This window comes from Muscardinus avellanarius (assembly GCF_963383645.1).
Source record: "Muscardinus avellanarius genome assembly, chromosome: 14".
Taxonomy (NCBI): Eukaryota; Metazoa; Chordata; class Mammalia; order Rodentia; family Gliridae; genus Muscardinus; species Muscardinus avellanarius.
In genome coordinates this window covers 76125133-76148804 of record NC_137800.1, presented here as the reverse complement: position 1 = coordinate 76148804, position 23672 = coordinate 76125133, and positions in this window count along the sequence as shown.

The following is a 23672-nucleotide window of genomic DNA, read 5'->3' as shown; positions in this document are numbered from 1 at the left end:
TAAACCAGGGACTTGAGGGCTGGAATTTCCCTCATTCTCCCTCCCTCCTCCAGTTAGGCCTCCTTATTTTCTCCTCTATGGTTTCTCCTCCTCAAGAGTTCCTCCTATGACCCTTTTTTCTCCCTAGCTTCCATATATTAGGGAGAACATCCAATTACTTACTTTTTGTGACTGACAAATCTCACTTAGCATAATGTCCTCCAGTTCCATCCATTTCCCCATAAATGAAATAATTTTCTTCTTCTTTATGGTTGAGTAAAATTCCATTGTGTGTATATCCCATATTTTTTTGTAATCCATTCATCTGTGGATGGACACCTTGGCTGGTTCCATAGTTTAACAATTGTGAATTGTGCAGCTATGAACGCAGATACACATACATTAGTTTGTTAGTTTAAGTTCCCATTTTGGGGATTAATACCCAGAAGTGGTATTGCTGGATCACATGGTAGGTTTGTTCTCATTCTTCTGAGAATCCACCATACTGTTTTCCAAAGTGATTGCACTAATTTGCAATTCCACAATGTATTAGAGTTCCTACTTCTTCACATCCTCGCCAACATTTGTTGTTGTTTGTGTTTTTAATGATTGGCATTCTAATTGAAGTTAGATAAAATCTCAAAGTAATTTTGATTTGCATCTCTCTGATTACTAATGACGTTGAATGTTTTTTCATACATTTACTGGCCATTTAAATTTCTTGTTTTGTGAAGTGTCTATATTTAGTTGACTTGCCCATTTTTTGATTGGGTTATTTGTTTTCTTAGCACTGAGCTTCTTGAGTTCTCTGTATATTCTAGATATTAGCCCTCTATTGAAGGAATAGTTGGCAAAAATTTTCTTCCATTCTGTCGGCTCTCTGTTGAAGGTTCTTGATCGTTTTCTTTGCTTTAAAGAAGCTCTTCAGTTTAATGCAATCTTACATATTGATACTCCCTTTTAATTTCTTGTGCCTTTGGGGTCTTGTTGAGAAAATTTTTACTTGTGCCTATATGTTGACGTATTGGACCTATGCCCTCTTCAAGGGACTGCAGTGTTTCTGGGCTGATTTCCAAGACTTTGATCCATTTTGAATGGACTCTTGTGCAGGGTGAGAAAGTGGAGTTTATTTCCCTTTTTCTGCATATGACTAACCAGTTTTGCTAACACCATTTGTTGTAGAGGTTATCTTTTTCTCAGTGTATGTTTTTGCCCCTTTGTCAAAAATCAATTGGCCATAAGTGTGCAAATTTGTTTCTTGGTCTTCTATTCTGTCCATTGGTCTATATGCCTGTTTGCCTGTTCTGGTATCAGTACCATGCTGTGTTTATTATTATGTCTTTGCAGTATAGTTTGAAGTCAGGTATTGTGATACCTCCTGCGTGGCTTTTGTTGCTGACAACTACTTTGGCTATTCTGGGTTTCTTGTTGTTCCAAATTAATTAAGGACTGATTTTTCTATGTCTGTGAGGAATAACCTTGGTAACCTAATGGGGATTGTGTTGAATCTAAATCACTTTTGGAAGAATGTCCATTTCGATGATAACCTAATGGGGATTGTGTTGAATCTAAATCACTTTTGGAAGAATGTCCATTTCGATGATATTTATTCTGCCTATCCAAGAACATGGAAAATCTATCTCTATGGTCTTCTTAAATTTCTTTTTTCAATGTTTTATAATTTTCTTTGCAGAAGTATTTTACCTCCTTGGTTAGGCTTATTCCTAAGTATTTCTTTTTTTGTGGGATAACCTGAATGGAAGTGCTTTCTGGATTTCTTTTTCAATGGATTTATGGTTGGCATACAGGAAAGCTTCTGATATTTGGAGGTTGATTTTGTATCCAGACACTTTGCTGAATTTGTTGATCAGTTCTATAAGATTTTTGGTTGAGTTTGTTGGGTCTTCTAAGTATAGTATCACATTATCTGCAAATGGCGATAGTCTCAGTTCTTCTTTTTCTATTTATACCCCTTTAATTTCGTCCTTTAAGCACACACTCAATAACCTTCTCTGTGTACTCTCAATAACCTTCTCACCGTACTCTCCATTATGACATAAAGTTCACACGCAGCATATGTGATGATGAGGATTTTTTTTTGTTTGTATCTGTTGCTGTTTACTTGTGTGTTGTTTACTTTTGCCACTTTAATAAAGTTCAAGGAACTTTACCCATCTTGTTTACTCTTGTGGCCTTTAGAACAATATTCAAACAGTGGAGGCTCTCTGAATAATTATTGAATAAGTAAATGTTTGAGAGGGCTCTGAAGTTTTCTCTGAAGCTATAAAAAGTTCTAATTAATCTATTATTTTGCAGAAATAAAATCTAATTTCTCAAGTATTAGCATTTGTAATAAAAATGATTTATTCCCCAGCTTTATGTTTTGATTACATACATTGTGTAGCCAATTATATTTTATTACAAGTTTAAAACAGTTCTGTTAGAGTCTAGATCAAATAGGTTTTATGAGCCTTCCAGGAAGCCTTAACTGTATTTATTACATTGTTTCTGCATGAAAATATGATGCATGTTCCCAGTATAATTTTTTTCTTCTTCCCAACAAACTGTCAGTTCAAAAGAAAGTTTTATATTGTTAAAGGCCTACAGCTGAGCTCTGAACAATTCTTCAAGCTTTGGTTCAGAAACCTGTTTGCATTAAGAACAACCTACGATTTATGCAGCAATTACATTGAGTGTTGTTTTCACAAGTAGGCAAGATGTTAATGGCAAATAGGCACATACAGTCCTTTATACCGAATAAAGAAAACATAGTGTTCAACGTCAGCATTTTTTTTCTTTTAACAATTTTTTTATTGAACATAGTCTACATTTAAACTATATTTGGTGCCCTCCCCCCCACCCCCGTTTTCCCTTCTTCCCTCCCACCAATGGTTGTCCAGGTTAACCATGTCTTATTCATAATTTTACACATGTTCAGATGTAGACCCTCATTAATCAAGATCAGGCTTCCTCCTCTCCTATCTTTCCATTCAAACTTTGCTGATATTTCCCCTCCACTATCTGTAGTCCCACTTCAGCTTTTGATAGGTTTTTTTTTTCTACAGTGACAGTCTTTAACTGGAGGTCTTTGCTACTATCTAAAAGCGCCATTGAAGCATTGGTGCATGCTTATAATCCCCGCGCTTGGGAGGCAGAGACAAAAGGATCGCGCGCAGGTTCAAAGCCAGCCATGCTGGCGTAAGAGATCCTGTTTCAAAAATATAAAATAGGTCTAGGAGTGTAGCCCGGAAGTAGAAGGGCTTCCAGGAACCCCAGTACCACCAAATAAAAATAAAGCACCACTGCTTTTAAATGGTATTTATTGGTAGCTGTTGATGCATATTTGCTTGCTGTTTAGAAAAAAAAATTTAGAATGGGTTGAATCCCAGTTTCTTGACATTCATCTGCAAACAATATAGAGAAAGTATTCTCTTCTATTCTGAAATATTTTTGCTTTTATCTTATAATCCTAATTTTTATATTTATTGTGAAATTAATAAAAGGTATATTCTCTGTTATTTAGCTCAACTAATTATATTTTGTACTGGAGACTGAGCTCAGGGGGTATCTACCTCCAAGTTATACCCTTAATCCTTTTAATTAATTTATTTATTTTTTGAAAACAGAGTCTCACTAGGTTGTTGATAGTCTTACCATGTTGCTGAGGTTGTCCTCAAAACTGAGATTCTCCTGCCTCAGCCTCCCAAGCACTAAAATTACAGGTGTGCACCATCATGCCCTAATAGCTTAATTATTTTAATTTAATTATTTTATGTTAGTCAGGGGTTTCATTTTTTTTTAATAGGACTTTACCATGTTTTTCTGGCCAGGAATTACTATGTAATTTATTAAATACAGGTAATATTTGAATTTCTATACTAATAGTTATAAGATCAAAATGTTATTTTAATAGAAAATTATATACATTTAGTGACTCTCAGGGTAAAATAAAAAATACCACCATTTTCATGTAATCAGAAGAATTTCATTTTTTTCATATTGTTCTTAAATAAACTTTAGTATCTCTAAAGTTTTAGCAAAAGTAGTTTGATCATTCAAAATACTGTAGGAGCAATTAAGGTGACCTCCCATCTGAGGGGATGGGAGCGGGGAAGATGGAAACTCTTTAAAGCACATGTTGTACTTAAACATATCAAAGTCAATCACTAAATCAAGCATGGGAACGAGGGAGGGGGAGGGAATGGGACGAGGATTGGATAAAGGCTAACTGGGTAATGTGCGCTTGTATATCTCCATGAGTTTTTTTATTCCATTAAGATGTTTGACTACAATGCACCAACAAAAATATATTAAAAAAGAAAACAAGTTAAAGTGTTTTGTGATATTTAAATGTTGCAATTTAGAATTATATGTATATATGTAAGTTCCTCATATTATCAAATATATTTTTCTCCCTAGAAGTCTAACATCAAGCATAAAACTTCTCATAACAGGCTGTATTGGTCAATGTGTCCCTGGAAAAGGTGTTTTGTACCTCAGAGGTGTCATAAGCACCGTTAGATGTGGTGTTGCCATAGAAACGGCGCTCTCTCTCTCTCTCTCTCTCTCTCTCTCTCTCTCTCTCTCTCTCTCTCTCTCTCTCTCTCTCTCTCTCTCTCTCTCTCTCTAATTGAACGGCATAGTAAGTAGTCTTATAAAACCCACCAACCCATAACTTGCTGGTGCCCCAAGGCAGCTTTAACTCAAGCACCTTCCCTTTGTCTTTATGTTTTCAATGTAAGGGATTCAGGTGTTTGACTATACCAGTTTTATGAGTCTAATGTGCTTTAGAACTTAAATCCTTGGTTTGTTGAACAGGGATAATTTCTTTTTTTTTAATTTTTTTTAATTTATTTTTTTTATTGGTGCACTGTATTCATACATCATAGTGAGATACAAACTTTTGTAGACATATATGCATACATCGCCCAGTCAGCCCCCACCTGAACCCCTCCCCATTCTCTCCCCATCCCTCCCTCCCATGCTTGGCTTAGTGGTTGACATCTAGTATTATAGCAATTTATCCAAAATTAAAAATGATAGTCTCACATAACAGTTTCATTTGTCTGATACCAAGCTTTTGGTGACTTAAAGATAACATTTCAATATTTCTTTTTACTTTCTTTCTTACCAGAGAATATTTTTTTCTATTTTTTTAGGTGAAACTATCATATATTTATATATTTATTTTTCAGGAAAAAAAATCTATCCTAATATGGAAAATGGACTCTAGATACCCAAAACGATCTTGAAAAAGAACAAAGCTAGAAGATATATATTTTCTGATTTCAAACCATATAAAGCTACAATAATTGAAACAGTGTAGTACTATTCTAAAGGCAGATATATAAACCATTGGAGTTAAATACAAGCCTAGAGCTAAATTCTTCCCTATATTGTCAAGTTATTTTTGACAAGGTTTCCACGAACATTTGGTGGTGGAAATAATAATCTTTTAACTAAATATTGTTGAAACATAATAATTACATGGAAAAGAATAAAGTTGGACCCTTACCTAATCCCATATACAAATATTAACTCAAAATAGATAAAAGATCTAAATATAAATCTTAAGACTATGACCAGGGATAATTTCTAAACAGGAGCTTGAGATGGTTATAAAATCAAGGCAAGAATACAAAATTTCCATCACAAGAAGAACAAAAACAAACTTCTATGTAAGGCCATGTCTATAAAACACACACTGAATAAGATTATATATATTTCTTCTTTTTTTGGTCAGGTCTGGGGATGGAACCCAGGGGCACACCCCCTATTTTTATTCTTTATTTTGAAACAGGGTCTCACTAAGTTGTGGAGGCCTCACTAAGTAGCTGAGGCTGTCTGCGAACCGTGATCCTCTGGTTTCAGCCTCCCGAATACTGGGATTACAAGTGTGCACCACCACGCCTGGCTAGATCCCAATATTTGATCATCTAGTTTCACCAGAATTTACATTTTTGTTATTTTGCTAATTATTTATGCTTACCTGTAGTTAAACCTCTTTCCATTAAAATGGAACCTGTAAGAATTGCTAGTGTTCTCTAAGAAAACAGAGCTGCTAAACTTGCCTCAAAGAGAAGGCATTATAATATTGATAAAGAGATCATTCCAATAAAATTAATGTAGTGTTAATAGATAAATAGAATACCTTCTTCCTAATGAGGAGCACTGTCCTCTTTTCACTGTAAGAGCAACTACAAATAATAGTTTATAAGTTTGCATTGGGTATTGACCCTTAACCTCAAAGAAACCTAACGTTCAGAGTTCAGAATTTACCTTGTTCAATTTACCAGGCAAGTAGAGATCCTCCTTACAATATCATCTAAAATGAATCTTCTAATATGTTTTTATGTCATTTCTCAGTGTTTCTAAATTTTGACTGAACTCATGTCAATGATGATTGCTTTCTCAAATTTGGTCGCACTTTACAAAGTGAATCAGTATGGTTAGGCAATCAATATATCCCAAAGCTGAGTGGGCTATTATGACAGCTTATCCTTTGCAGAGCAGTACTCTGCCTCAGAGAAAGGACAAAGGAAATTTTTTTTAAAAAAATTAGGACAAGCAGATAACAGGAGAATAAAAACATGTCTACAAACCGGGCGTGCGTGATGGCACATGCTTGTAATCCCAGCATTTGGAAGGCTGAGACAGGAGGATCGCAATTCGAGGACAGCCTCAGCTACTTAGTGAGGTCCTTTGCAACCCAGTGAGACCCTGTTTCAAAATAAGGGATAAAAATAAGGCTGAGGGTATAGCTCAAAGGTAGAATTCTATCGCTAGTACCTCAAAAAAAAAGTTTCTACAATATCTTTGTAAGAAGCATCTCAGAGTATGAAGAGCTATAGGTGAGAAATACAGGGAAACACTTCCCCGTGAGCATTTTTCTCCTATTGTCTTGCAGAGTGTGCAAAGAATTCAAGCCCTTATATACTCCTTGGTTGGCCATTTTTCAATGTTGTGTTTGGTTGAGCAACCTTGAGGGATGATAGAATGTATCCTTCTGAGACAAAGAGCAGGCTTGCTTACTGCTTATTATAAAACAACAGGGTTACCATTTTAGTGCCCCATGGCTATATGGATCAGTATCATCTGGGCTCTCTGCATCCCCATCACTGCTGTGGGACATGGGGGCCATAGGGAAATTGATGCAAATGTGCTGCTTGCGCTGGTGTGAGGAACCACGTTCTTTGTCTCTGATCCAAGGCTCTTGTGTCTTCTGCCAGCCTATGGTCATGAAGCAGGAACAGGCTTATTTATTAGCTCATATGTAAAGTAAAATCCCAGGCCAGAGCGGAAGAAACTGTATTAATTCACTCCAGCATCCTTTGGGGATTACTATTATTAAATATCCAAATGGTAACCTTGTTCCTGCCAGAATAGAAAACTATGACTTAATTATTCTAAATTCATAAGGCAGTTCCTTTGGCATATGTTCCATAAACAAGTAAAATACTTATTTTTCTTTTAGTTTTTACTTTCCGTTGTGGTGCTGGGTATTAAACCCAGGGATGTTCTATTTCTGAGCTACATCCCTAGACCTATTTTATTTTTTTCATTTTGAAACAGAGTCTCACTAAATTGTTGAGGGTCTCCCTAAGTTGCCGAGACTGCCCTCACATCTGCAATTCTTCTGTCTCAGCTTCCCAAGTACTTGTATTATAGGTTTGCACCTTTTTTTTTATTCCAAAGCCCAAACAAAAGGCAAGCAGAAATTGCCATTGCTCAGGGGTATGTATTCAGAGTTTTTAATAACATGAGGATGCTTTTGCCCTTCTCTGAATCATGAAACTTTTAAGACTAACATGCATTTAACAATTTGAAATAGGATTTCAGACCTCTGATGACATATGTATTTAAAGGATGATTTTTTACTCCGCCATATGCAGGATCTTAACATGATGTATGGACTTGCCTTGTTAGGGAACTCGGTTGTCAGGTGACATTGTCATCTCTGTCCCTCCTCACACAGCTGTTTGGATATAAGTGTTTACATTCAAATGACAACAGGCTAACTGTACTTTTGGCACAGTCGGTACATGCAGTCCAGAATGTTCTAGTGCTCCATAGTTACCAAATCTGCAGGTGGGAGAAATAATATTTATAAAAGACAATCTAAATAACATGGGAATCCTTCTCTGAACTATTATTTCTCAGACTTTGGATTGAGCCGAAAACTTCCTGCCTACCCTCCACAGCATTTGCTCTTGGTAACATTTTTTGTTGTTGTTGTTTTATTTCTTCTCTTAACTGTCTGGTACTTTGGAACCATGTCTATATTTTACTGATGCCATATGTAGCACTATAAGATCACTGTGAGGCTATTAATAAACTGGTCATTGGAGGCAACAGAGAACAATGATTACCTGTCACAGCTTACTACCTGAACTTAATCTTGACATTAGAACTTAATGGCTATGTCACTTGGGGATGTTACATAGCATCTCTAAGTCTCAGCTTTTCCAGGTATAAAATGAGGATAAAAATAGCACTCAGAGCTTATGGTGACAAAGGTTAAAGACAAAATGCAGCCGGGCGTGGTGGCGCACGCTTGTAATCCCCGCGCTTGGGAGGCGGAGACAGGAGGATCACGCAGGTTCGAAGCCAGCCGCGCTGGCGTAAGAGACCCTGTTTCAAAAATATAAAATAGGTCTGGGAGCGTAGCCCGGAGGTAGAAGGGCTTCCAGGAACCCCAGTACCACCAAAAAAATAAAAAAAAAAAATTTAAAGACAAAATGCATATGAAATGCCTGAATTAGTGCCAGTGTTCAGTGATACCAGCGTGCAAACACATACAAATACTCAGAATCGCTTCCAAAAACCTTTAACTAGGCTATTCCTAAGGGTCATTCTATCAAAGATAGTTGAGGAGTTGAATTTATCCTAGGAATAGCAGGCATAGATATTGGAACTAGTTATCAATCAGATTTTTTTCTGTTCACTTCTGAAATTTTTAAAGTCTAATCTGTGTCCTGGATGAGCAAGTACAAAGTAGTTCCTAATATATGTGCGTATGTGTGCGTGTATGTGTGTGTGTGAGTGTGTGTGTGTGTGTGTGTGTGTGTAACCTCTGATGTCAAACTATGTTCTTGCTATTATTTTCCGCTATTATTTTCCTTCCTTAGTAAACATGGATGTTTAAGATCTTAGAACCTCTGCATTCATTACTCATTAGCCAGTTAATCTTGTTGAGTTTCTTTAACCTGCTTAACATTTCTTCATCTGCTTATAGGGTTAATATTAGTATCTAATAGGATTGTCTTAAGAGAAGTACATATTGCCTAACGAGTAATAAGACTGCAATAAATGTCAGTAACTTTAATTATTTATGCTATCTTGTCATAGTTTTATCTGTGTAAATCACTAAAAATCTTTTCACATTTTTTTCCAAGTAGGGAGATAAATAAATAGAGATATGCCTGGGACGTTGCCATGGCAACATGGTCTCCTTCCCCAGGGTTTAGGATCTGGGGATTTTCTCACAGTTCCTCAAATGTAACACTGACCTATCACCTATGGATGAAGGCGAACTTGCCCGATGTGATGAATGCTTCAGTTGGTTGAGCTCTGGAGCTGAATTAGGTACTAGACGCTTGCCCTGAAGACCAACAAAGCCTACTTTGTGATGCTTTGCAGAGAACTCTCAGACCCGCTGATCAAAATAGTTATATTTTTTCCTAGCTGGGCATCTCAGCATTTGCATTAACGTCTGCAGTAATCCTCAGCCTAGATGGATTCCTAGCTTCTCTACTTCACTTCTGTGGCTGCGTAGAAGTTGTTTTATCTCATAGGTTTCTCGTCTATAAAATGTAGATAAGATTTCGAGGTGTGTGGATGAAGTAGGTGAGCTCATCTATAAATATACAAAGCTCGGTGCCTTGCTTATTGTAGACACTCGATCAATGTAAATTTGACTTGTTCCCTTTTTCTCCTTTAGGAGCTTCAGATTAGTTCTTGGGTTAATAATAGAAAGGTAAAGGATTACTTTAAGTTTCTTTATGGCCTTATTTAACCTAGGGGGGAAAAAAAAAAAACAGGCCTCAAAGCCAAGTCCAAAGTTAGAGTCCTCCACCCACAATAGAGTTTCTTGTCTTTTTAGAGGCGTTTGGCCGCTCCTGGATGAACTCAATGAGGGTGGGCATGAGAAAAAGGAGGCAACAGAGGAGAAGCAGTTATTGGCCATTTCATGAAATTTATGAAAAACAGTACAGTAACGATGGTTAATCATAATGGGGCTGCCTGGGGACTGCAGCTCAGCCTTTAGAGAGAGGATCACACCACACAGCACTAGCAGGTGTTATGGTTTGGATATGAAGTGTCCCCTACAACTCAACTTGGTCGCCAAGGCAGCAGTGGGGGCTTTTGAGAAGTCATTGGATCAGAAGGGCCTTGATATCATCAGTGGATTCATCCATCGATAGACTCACAATTGTATGGCATTATAGGGAAGTGGTGACATGGGATGAAACCTCTGATACCATGAGGCCAAAAAAAAAAAAATTTTTTTTTAAATCACAAGCCCTTTCCTCTTCTAAGTTGAATTTTTTTAGGTATTTGTCAAAGTGATGAAAAACCAACTAAGACACTTGGGCACAAATCCAAATTCAAAATTCACAGTGTAGTCTCTACTGAATGTATATCACTCATGTACCACAGTAAATGACAAGAAATCCTAAGTCGAACCATCCTAAATCAGGGACTCTGTGTATGTCAGCTTGTCTTCTGAAGTTCAGCACAAAATAAACTCTCTTTCTGAAATTAATCTACTGTCTATATGTAGAAATAATTCCTCTTTGTTTCAGAAAGCACTTTCATATGGCACTGAGCATATTTCTTACTTCTCTCAATTATGTCAGAAAAATTGTGAGATCAGAAAAATTATAAGACGTATTACAACACAAAGCCTGGCCACATATCTTCTATATCACTGATGAAAGAAAGTCCAAATAGCAGATTAGTCACTATCTGAGGACAAGAAAATCCAGTGGTATAGGTTAACTACTATCTAAGACGACAAGATGGCAACAGTTTCCTATCATTTTTGAGGCTGATTTGTCATATCTGATGTGCCTTACCACTGTGTTTTACTGGTAGTCACAAAATTCAGAAATCATGCTACCAAATACATGCCATAAGTACACATTATTATTCTACTTATAACATTTAGGGATAGAAACATTTTCTGTCAGCAATTTAAAGTGATTTATACATCTTCCTAGATCAGATGCGTGTAAGGGGGCAGAGGCTGATATTCACTAATAAGAACTGTGAGGATGTTTAAACATGTCTCTCTTTAATAACAATGACTTATATAGGCTGCATGGCTAAAGCTACTTTCTAAGATTATATCACTTAAAAATCCTTATAAAAGTTTTAATATTCTCCTACAAATGTAAGCTCTATATCTGCATTGTCCACAAATGTAGGCTCTATTTATGTATTGTCTATAAATGCAAAGTCATAATGAAACTCTCTTTAAGAGATGAAATAGATGGGGTGTAGCTCAGAGTTAGAACGCCCCTGCGTTCAATCCCCAGTAGCACACACACAAACAAAGAGATAAAATAGAGGTCGAATTCATGCTACATTCAAAGCAAGCAATTTTCTGTGATTTTAACTATATGCAAAGAAATCCCAAGCAACCTGTGCATTCAAGTTGTGATTTCTAAGAAATAAAAATGTGGGGTCTACTTACGTTCCATCAAATCCCTCTCCCCCTTTTCTTCAAAGGCTATCTCTTTATTGTATTATTATGGATGAAATTGGTTTAGAACAGAAAAAAAAGTTGATATTTTATTTTTGAATAATGCAGAAGGTAATATATGCAGCAAAGTTTTTTTTTTTCCCCAAAGCATGTCTCAGTATATACCTTTGAATTTAACTGGAAAACATGTCATTCCATTCAGAACTCTGAATTAAGATGCACTTTTTTTTTTTGCTGAAGGCTATTTTAAATTAGGCTAATAAATTGCTACTCTTCTGCCTTGCGTGATAATGCATTACATTATCTACTGATGTACATGTATTGTTTGACTCTAATGGTGTGGAAATTAAATGTTAGACAGGGGCCAGATGTTCCTATAGTTGAACTGAAGTATGACTCTGGCATAGTTATACCTCACTGGGACACAGAGGAAGAGTGCGGTAACCAACAGTGGACACCACCAAGAAATTCCTCTGATATTGATCTCCCTTCAGAATGAACCCGGTACGAGTTTCCACCGTCTCTGGGTCCCTGTCTGAGGAGGGTTCTAAATGTCAATGGTATTTGCACCTGTTCACCGAGGAAAGAAATCTTATTTCTTAAAATAGAAAATAAAATGAAATTGTGAATATGAAACTACCCAGAAGGGTGTCCAGAGATGGTAAATATTTGTCATCTTTATTTGAGGGCTGTCTGCGGCTTGAACTGATTTCCTGGAGTTTGCACTTTGACGTGGCAGTGAGATTTCCATGGGTCATTCCTTTGCTCAGTGCAGATCACAGCAGGGTAGGACAACATGGGACTTGGGGGAAGGGTAATGGAAAGAAAATAGGTCTAATGGTGAATTTTAATGAAGATTCCCTGCTGGCTTTAACTCCAAGGTGGGAGGCGGGGAGAAACCCATAATCTCCTCTCCCAGGATAATTTACAAATGGGGTTATAATTCAAATAGTAGAAACTATCACAAGAAGACTGTGTGGACTTGGGGGGGCGGGGGGTGGATGGGATTTGGGTGATGCTGCTTCAACTGGTACAAACTACAACTTTCCAGATTGGGAAAATGGCAAGAGGAGATTCATAGGTTATCACAGTGAGAAGTGCTTTTTGTTATTTTCTTTACAGGTCTGTGTTGATCGATGTAGAGAGAACTTCTGAGGCTCTGGGGAATGGACTTCCGGTATGGATTAAAAAGGTAAAGAATGGGTATGTCCAGCAATAGCTGAGAACTGAGGAGAGAGGCAGATTAACTCAGCAAAAGGGTAGACCAGGGTTTTATGTTCTCTGAAAAGAATTGCTAAATATCAAGAGAAAGACCAAGGGGGGAAATGTAACATGGAGAAAGAGAAGAATTTATCCCTTCTGGAGTTGTTTCAGCTGCAAGTGTTATTATCAAAATGTTTTCTCTCTCGTCGTGGTTTACTGGAAATGCCAGCGAGTGAGGGATTCGGGGCTCTGTGCACTCCTCATGAGCAGTGGTCTTTCCTTTCTGATTTATGTGAATTCATTTCTTTTTCCCTTGACTTAGCATCTCTTCTGATTTTTTAGCCCAATACACTTTGATTTTTTCAGGAGCAGCCTAATTTCTGTCTTTGATCTTATTTTTCTTTTTCACTGCTTTTTTTTTTTCATTCCATGTTTAAAGCAGTGTTTTGAAACTCTTTTCCTCGTTAAGTATAAAGCGACCAATCTATCTCTCATGTGAATTTGTACAAAAATGAATGTCACGCCTTTATGGATCTACCTCTTGAGCAAAACCCTGCTGTTTTCTCATTTTAAAATATTATGAGTTACACATTTAACATGGTGTTGGTGCCCCTGGGTGTATTTTTGCCTCCCAGGATCACAGAGGTACAGCAATCTGGAAGCCTCATGTTTGGGATAAAAATGCCTTATTATCATTGTTGTTATTATTATCATCATCATCACAATTATTTGTGTGGATGGACTTGAGGACTGAGCTCAGGGGCATTCTACCTCTGAGCTACACCCTCAGCCCTATATTTTTTTACTTTGAAACAGTGTCTCACAAAGTTGCAGAGGGCTTCTGGAAGTTGCTAAGGCTGCCTGCAAACCTGAGATCCTCCTGTCTCAGCCTCCCAAGTACTGGAATAAAAACAGCGCACCACTGCACCTGGCTAATATGCTTCCTTCTTGATCACCTAAACAAATCAGTGCTCGTCATCTTGAAAACAATAATTTATAGGATACCCTTTGATAAGTTGTTATCAGTTATTTTTTGTGTGTAACAAATTCCTTGGTTGTTCTGCCAAATTGAAAAATTGGAAATCTCCACGTTGGGATCAAATGTTGTTCCTACTTTTTGGAGGGTAGGAAGTACTAGAAATTGAATTCGGAGGAACTCTACCTCTGAACACACCCAGCCCTTTGTATTTATTATTATTATTATTTTTTACTATTATTATTTTACTATTATTATTTATTATTATTATTATTTTGGTGGTACTGGGTTTCCTGGAAACCCTCTACCTCCAGGCTACACTCCCAGACCTATTTTTATACTTTTTATTTGGAAACAGGCTCTTCATAAACTTACCAAGACTTGTGCTCTTTTTGTTTGTCTTCCATGTTTCCAAGTACTAGGATTATATAATACAATACCTCAGTTATCCCGTGTGTGTGTGTGTGTGTGTGTGTGTGTGTGTGTGTGTGTACGTGTGCACGCACGCATGTGTTTGAACCCAGGGGCACTATACTTCTAAGCTATTACCTCAGTACTCTTTTATCTTTTTCTTTTGAAACAGTCTCTCTAAGTTGCTGGGGCTGGCCTTGAACTTGTGATCCTCCTGGCTCAGCCTCCCAAGTACTGGGATCATAGGCGTGCACTACCATGCCTGGCTAGCTATTCCTACATTTGATTGGTTATTTCTTCCTCAGAACAGGCCATATTCAGTGAAAGTTGGGCCCAAAAGGAAGAGGGAAAGGAGGCCACTTTGACTGCTTCCATAAGTCAACCCACCCACAGAAGCTAGACTAGTTAACCAGATATTTAACTGGGGTTGCAGGCTCAGGTCCTAACTGGCCTCAACCTACAGACATATAATTCCTTTGAGGCCCTGAAGGAGAAGATGTCTGTGGCAGGAAGAGATGAGAATCCAGGAGCCCGAGTAATATTCAAATACTAAATACTGTGTAGCTAGAATGGCACATAGGCAAAGAACAGGAACCTGGGATTCAGGCTTAAAACAGAACCACATCTTTACCACCTACCCTACCTGCTTTGTGTCCAGGGCCAAACTGTCTATACTCACTCAATCTCAGCCTTCTTATCTGCACCATCCTGTATACAATAACAGTACTCAGTTCATAGGAGTGTTGCATTAAGTGAGATGCTGCACATTAAAATGTCTAGAGCAGTGACTTAGGTCAAGGTACCGCCTCCATACATGCTATAAACTGTGCAATCATACAGTACATTAACGGAAGTTAGGAAGAAGGACTGCTCATAAGAGTCTAGTCAGAAACTTCCAGGCTGTTTGGGAGAGTCAGATAACACTAAGCACTGATACATTTCCCCTCTCATGTCCTTCTCCACGCTCTATTTATTGTGATCTCTGTGAAAGAGGCGCCACAGGTGTTTCTTAGGTCATATGTCCACTCAGTATATTACTGAGGATTTAACTGAAATTGACTTTTAATATTTTTGGAGATTTAATTTTCATTCTTCAATCTCACTATAATTGATTAATGTCTAACAGTTAAATCAATAAAACAAATCAGGTATGCAATCCAATAATCCAAAGGTTGCATAATAAATGTGTGCATTTGTCCGAAATCTCTTTAGGAAATTGAGGGAATCACACATGAAAATCATGGATACATAGATGAAAACAATATTAGGTATAAGAACGTTGCTTTGAGATTGTACCCACCTACCTTGGACTTGTTTTGTGGTTGTTCTATATGAATTCTGAACCTATTCACATGACTGCTTTCTTAGCCAAGTTTAGATTTAAAAGCCACATTTAGATTTTAAAGTGCTTAGATTTGTCCAGAAATTGCTAAAAATAAGGTCCTTCTTTGTGTTGCTCCGAATGTTAAGACTTCACTTGACCTCTGACATCACTGTCATTTGAAGGACTTATGTTTGGCACACAGCATGTTTTTCTAACTTCCGACCTTTGCCTTTACCTTTGGTTTTGCTAGCCCCAAAGTTCTCAAATGCAACTGGTTCATTTAAACATATGATTAGAGCCGGGCATGGTGGCACAGGCTTGTAATCCCCAGGCTTGGGAGGCAGAGACAGGAGGGTCTCATGGGTTCGAAGCCAGCCTCAGTCACTTAGTGAGGCTCTCAGCAACTTAGTGAGACCCTGTTTCTAAATAAAATATAAAATAGGTCTGGGAGTATAGCCCGGAGGTAGAAAGCCTCTGAGTTCCACCCCCAGTACCACCAAAATAAATTAAATAAATAAATACATAAATAAATAATAAAATAAACATATGATTACGTCTTAAATTCCATTGTTCCATTGCCTGTAACAGGAAGGGACAGATTATAAGAGTGAAGATTATCAGTAAATAATGTGCTATATATATATATATAATATATATATATATAATTTTTTTTTTGGTGGTACTGGGGTTCCTGGAAGCCCTTCTACCTCTGGGCTACACTCCCAGACCTATTTTTTAATACTTTATTATGTGGAAACTGGGTCTCTTAAGCCAGCACGGCTGGCTTCCAACCTGCGCAATCCTCCTGTCTCCGCCTCCCAAGCGCAGGGATTACAAGCGTGCACCACCACGCCCAGCTGTCTTCCATATTTTTTAACTCTCACTTCATTTATTTTTGTCCTGTGTGTGTGTGTGTGTGTGTGTGTGTGTGTGTGTGTGTGTGCTGGGATGGAACCCAGGGACATCCTACCTCCAAACCATACCCCCACACCTATTTTATTTTTTGCTTGAAAAAAGGGTCCCATTGTGTTGCTGAGACCCTCACTTAGTTGACGAGGCTGGCTTTGGACCTGCAATCCTCCTGTCTTAGCCTCTTAAGTACTGGGATTACAGGCATGCATCACCACACCCAGCTGGTCTAGTTTTTATATGTCATATACATTTATTTTCTTCATATAATAGTAAAAGAATACAAAATAAATACAATTGGTCCTTTATATTCACCACTTCTATATCCATTAATTCAACCAACTCCTCATAAAAAATAATTTAAAAATTTGTGTCTGAACACATACATTTTTCCTTGTCATTTTTTTTTTTTTTTTACAGTACTGGGGATGGAACCCAGGGGCCTTCTACCTTCAAGCTACACCCCCAGTTCTATTTTTCAGACATTTTATTTTTGAAACAAGATCTCGCTGAGTTGCAAAAGGCCTCACTAAATAGCTGAGGCTGTCTGCAAACCGTGATCCTCTGGTCTCAGCCTCCGGAATGCTGGGATTACAAGCATGTGCCACCATGGCCAGCTCCTTGTCATTCGTCCCTGAACAATAACAGTAAAACAAATACTGGCATAGAATTTGCATTGTATAATGTACTATAAGTAATATAGTGATGATTTATAATATACAGGAGAATATACATAGGTTACATGTAAATAAAATCCCACTTTATATAAGGGACTTGTTTATCCTCAGAGTTTAGCATATGCAAGGATCTTGGAACAGATCCTTGACAGATACCTGAAGACAAATGAAGAGAATAGAGAGCGCACTGTTTGAAACCTTCCCCAAATTACTCTTATCTTCAGAAGTAGCTACCATTAATAGTTCAGTGCATATCACTTCATCCCAGTCCTTATGAATTTTTGCAAATAAATGTGCACAGGGAAAGTATATATTTTTAAATAGGACCATATTTTATTTTATAACTTTATTTTCTCCACTGATTATGCCTTGGTGGTTTTTTATTCATTCGTTTTTAGTGAGATATAATCCCTGTATCATAACATTTACTCTTTCAGTATTCAATTCTGTCACTTATTATATTCACAATGTTATACATCCATTGACAATATTAATTATGTAACAGTTCCATTACCCAAGAAGGAATCCCTTAATTATCAGCAATAGCTACTTTCCATGCCCCCCTCCCAGCTGGAAGGTTAATTCATTTACTCTAGGTAAATTTTCTTCCATTATATCTCTGATTATTTTCTGTCTTATTTGTCAGTCTTTATTCAGTAATATCAATCTCTCACTAGTAGATGGACTATAGTTTGTATGTCTATTGTCCTTTTAAGTATTTTAAGCTTCTTATCTCTATTTTTATTAACTACGACTAAGCCTCATTTTCATTATAATTTTTCTTGCTGCTTCTAGTTTTATTTATACTGTTTGTTTTTGTGTTTTTCTAAAATGTCCCTATTTTTGCCGGGCGTGGTGGCGCACACTTGTAATCCCTGCACTTGGGAGGCTGAGACAGGAGGATCACACAGGTTCGAAGCCAGCCTCAGCTACTTAGTGAGGCTCTCAGCAACCTAGTAAGACCCTGTTTCCAAATAAAATAGAAAATAGGTCTGGGAGTATAGCCCGAAGGTAGAAAGTCCCTGGGTTCCACCCCCAGTACCACACACACACACAAAAAAAGTGTATATATATATTCCCTTTTCTTTTAATTCTTATCTTTTATTATACCACCATGCTTTCCTTATTTTACTAAATTTATATCCTTATTAAAGTTTTCAATCAGCGCCTTTCAAAGCCAGAAAACAACATCACCAGAGAAACAAAAAAAATCACCAGGCTCCAGAGAGAAAGCGGACTGAGAACAGAGCCACAGAGGAGATCCTCACGCCCGAGGATGCGGTTTCATGCCTGAGGACGCGGCAGCAGCGCCATACTGCCGGCAGCACCGGCGAATTCACGGGACGGCCACAGCAAGCCGAGGGGAGTTGCTGCGGAACAGCCAGGTGGGATTTCTCCGCGCAGAGGGCATCTAAAGCTCCCAGTGGCTGAGCTCAGCACACGCTGCAGGGATTCAGAGTGGAAATCAAAACCAAGAAAAAAACGCCAGCCCCATAGCCGAGGGCGTAGCAGCGGCGCCATATTGCCACCAAATTCAGTACAGCTACATCTGCGTACTCAAGAACAGTGAGTCAAATTTTGGGCCACAGAGGAGAAATCCCAGTACTGTACTCACTGGGACTTGACCCAGTGGGAGAGGGGCGGTGGCAGTGATATCACACCATAGGAGAACGTGCAACCTGGCACCCCCCACAGTCTAAAGCAGCCTCTATCGACTCTCTGGGTCGGAGACTCTGTGATACAACCCAGTAAAGGAGTAGTGGGGTCCGAGATACTACTGACTCGAGTTCCAGAGCACCTTAAGTGAAGTCATAGTGACCCAAGGGAAGAACCCAGAGAAGGCACAAACTTCCGAAATCATGGGAAAGAGGAATAATACTGGAGCAATGAATGCTCACAACCCCACAACATCAGAACCCGATAAAACAGAAGATCAGAGATTTCTAGAAGATCAAATCAGGAAAATAACTGTAGAAATAATAGAGGTGCTTCGAAAAGAACTCAGAGAGAGCCAAAAAGAGATAAAGGATGCAATTAATGAAGTAAAGGCCTCAATTCAAAGTACAAACAACCGATTAGAACACATGGAGAACAGAATCTTGCTCTTAGAAGATGATCATTCCAAAAATGAACGCATAGTTTCTAATCTAGAAAAAAATATCCGACAGCAGGAATCTGATATTGAAGAAATATGGGCCCATTTTAAGAGAGCTAATCTAAGAATAATTGGAATAGAGGAGGGAAAAGAAAGTGAAACCAAAGGGATCAACAATTTCTTCAAGGAAGTAATAGCAGAAAATTTTCCAGACATAGAGCAAGAGGTTGATACGCAGGTCTAGGAAACGTATAGAACTCCCTTTAGACAGGATCGGAGAAGAGGATCCCCACGCCACATAATTGTCAAAATGACCAATGTGGAAGCCAAGCAGAGAATCTTAAAGGCAACAAAAACAAAGGGCCAAGTGACATTCAGAGGCAAACCAATTAGAATCACTCCAGACTTCCCAAACCAAGTTATGAGAGCCAGAAGGGCTTGGAGTAACATATTCCAAACTCTGAAAGAAAACAACTTCCAGCCAAAAATTTCCTACCCAGCAAAACTTTCTATCAAATTAGATGGAGAAATAAGAAGCTCCCATGACAAACAGAAACTGAAGGAATTTATGTCTTCAAAACCAGCACTAGAGAAAATACTCAAAGAGATTAACTACAAAGAAGAAATAGGTAACACACATCAGAACTAGAGAAACATGACTTTCCATCCAACAGACAACTAAGATTGGTTTTCTGTGGAGATTCATTATTTATGTTAGTCTTTTACCTATCTCTAAAGGGTATTGTTTGCCTTTATTGTTGTTAATTTTTAGGATTTCTAGTTGGAATATTAATATACCTTCAGATATAGCATTTGGAAATATTTTATCCCATTCTATTAGTAACTGTTAACTCTGTTTACATTGTCTTTAGATATACAATATGTTTTTTTATTTTTTAGGGAGTTTGTATACTCTTCTGTTGCCTGTGCCATTGAAATCATATCCAAGAAATCACTGCCAATTTCAATGTTGTGAGGTTTTATGACCCAGATTTTCTCCTAAAAGTTTATAGTCTTAAGATTTATATTTAGGTTTTTTATCTATTTTGAGTTAATATTTGTATATGGGATTAGGTAAGGGTCCAACTTTATTCTTTTCCATGTAATTATTATGTTTCAACAATATTTAGTTAAAAGATTATTATTTCCACCACCAAATGTTCGTGGAAACCTTGTCAAAAATAACTTGACAATATAGGGAAGAATTTAGCTCTAGGCTTTTATTTAACTCCAATGGTTTATATATCTGCCTTTAAAATAGTACTACACTGTTTCAATTATTGTAGCTTTATATGGTTTGAAATCAAAAAATATACATCTTCTAGCTTTGTTCTTTTTCAAGATCGTTGTGGGTACCTAGAGTCCATATTCCATATTAGGATAGATTTTTTTTCTGAAAAATAAATATATAAATATATGATAGTTTCACCTAAAAAATAGAAAAAATAGATTCTCTGGTAAGAAAGAAAGTAAAAAGAAATATTGAAATGTTATCTTTAAGTCATCAAAAGCTTGGTATCAGACAAATGAAACTGTTATGTGAGATTATCATTTTTAATTTTTGATAAATTGCTATAATACTAGATGTCAACTACTAAGCCAAGCATGGGAGGGAGGGATGGGGAGAGAATGGAGTGGGGATCGGGTGGGGGCTGACTGGGCAATGTGTGCATGTATGTCTACAAAAGTATGTATCTCATTATGATGTATGAATACAGTGCACCAATTAAAAATTAAAAATAAAAAAAATAATAAAAAATAAAGTTTTCAGAGACAGAGAACTCAAACTATTGTTTTTCCTCTTCTGCATTTGATAAGATCTTATTTGTGCTCTGCATGCCTGCCTGGTCCTCATTCCCACCTCGTCTTGGGTCATCTGTCTCTCTTGAGAACTGGCAGGTCCAGAGAGCAGGGTGCAGTGAGAGGGAAGCACATCTGGGGCCTACCACAGCCTGTGCCGAGGGCCTGGGTTCACTCTCAGTGCTGAGATCCCAGCCGATGTCATTTATGGGATTCCATCCCACCCAGGTTGGCATGAGTTCAACTCTTCTAGGCTTTGGCTCCTTCCTCCAGTTTAGCACTGTGTACTGAAGCGAGAGGATCAGCATCCCTTCTGCTTCTGTCAAGGTCCAGATGTGCTTTATAGAGCATCTGCTTGGGGTTTTATCTTCATTTTCCCAGGCATATCTACTCATGACCTCACCCCCCTCCTCTTCAAGTGAAAGAGGACAGTAGTCCCTTCTTATCCATAGTTTTATTTTCCATATGGGCTCAGTTACCTGTGGTTAACTGTGGTCTAACGATGTGAAATGGAAAATTCCAGAAATAATTCATAAGTTTAAAGCTGTGAACTATTCTGGGTAGTGTGGCGGTATCGCCTACTATGCCACCCATGATAACTCCACATTATTTCAATAGCCCCAAGTTATTTCGAATGTGTTTGTGAGATACATCTCTCAAGAGCTAATATTCACCTATTAAAAATAAGCAGGTATGTTATTAAATGGCTTGAACTACCAAATACTATACTTCTACTTTGACCAACTATTCACATTATACAAAGAATTTGGTGCGAGGGGCATAAAAATGAGTAAGTACGTAGAGACGGAAAAATAAAGGAAGGCAAATACGCTTAGACTGTTCTACAAGGTAGCATAAATTATGTTCAATAACAAATCACAGACCAAATATATTGGTAAGTTGAACTAGGAAGATAGTCCATTCACTAAGGAATATCAAAAAGCATAATGGATAACATGGAATTGACAATATATTCCAAAGATGGTTGGGGAAGAGGGTAGGTACATTTAAGACAAAGAGATAAGCATTACAAAAAGGTTAAAATGCCTAAAATTAAGTTGGAAGCAAACTATAGAAGTATATACTACTTTTACACATGAAGGTAGTGAGGGAAAAGACAGAAGTATATAGAAGCAGTGCAGGTAACTAAAAGAGTGGCTTATCATATAATGTAGTAGGCAATAGGAGAGAATTGAAAATCAAAGGCATGATGTACACAGGCCAGGGAAGATGAACATTAGAACGGTTGAATCCTAGGACAATGGGATGAATGTCACACCAGCTATCATGAGACTTGGGGTCTTGGTCCACTTAGTTGACCCTACTCAGATGTGTGATTAAGTGAGTCCTCTGGTCCCTTTAGTTCCCATTCAACTCTCTGTAAAATAAAGCTGGTGAGCTTGGCTTCTGAGTGTGTATGATAGCTTTCAAATATACCGTCTATATGTTGTAACAAGGCAAAATATGGCGAATTTGGAGGCTCTTTAGTATGTTATAATAGTTTTGGCAAAAACAGATGGAGGAACAAATTATAGTGGTTAGAGTACTTAAATACAAAAAAATAAAAAGCATATGCAAAGGAATTTCCAGAGTTGGGATAAAGGAATAGGAGAAATTTCATTCCAAGACAATTCTAAGTTTCTGATTTGGGGTTATTAAGAAAAGAAAGATGACTTTCAGAAGAAGGGTGAAAATCAAGCTAAAGCTTTGTTTTAAAGTGCAGAATTGTCACATCATTATCAGAAGGTTAAGATAGTGATGCCTACATGTAGTGATGAAGGTCTGGCTATCAGAAATGCAGGTTTGAGACTACAGAAGGAGTGTGTAATTTAGGATTCAACTTTATGAAAGTGATTGTTGAGCCCTAGAAGTGAACTCTGGATTGGAGTATGTCCCCACAATTTTACATATTGGTATCTTAAATCCCAATGCACTGCTATTTGGAGAGCAGTCTTTGGGAGGTGGTTAGAGTTAGATAAGGCCATGAGAGTTGGTCCTCAGGCTGGGAATAGAGCGCTTATAAAAAGAGACCAGGGAGGACTCATTTGTTAGCAAGCATTCTGTGCTTTTCTTTTTTATTTTCTCTCCCTCCACCATTTGAGAGACAGCATTAAGCCAGCTGGCTGTGTGCCAGCCAGGAAGGGGGCCCTTTGCTTCTTCATCAGCAGATGAATTCATGATGCTGTCCAATTTCCAGGATTGTGGGAAATAGTTGTCTGTTGTTTAAGCCACCCAAGCTATGGTATTTTGTTTTACTAGCCTGAGAAGAATAAGAAAAAGTAGAATGTAATTTATGGACTACAGAAAGAACAGAAAAAATGTAGCATAAAGCCAACTCCTAAAAGAGTGTCTATTAGTTGTTAACATGAGCTAGGCAATATTAGTGATCCTGACATGAAAGATGATAACACCAATAACTGGCTCATTTATTCAACAAATACTTGTGTGGTATTTATCGAAAAGCACTGCAGTAGTACTTTTTTAGCAAGCAAATTTAATTCCCACTTTCATATCTGGCAGAGGCATGCTATGTGACATTTTTGTTTTGGTGAATTATGCACATCCATTAAGAGAATGGTGTATACCTGCCT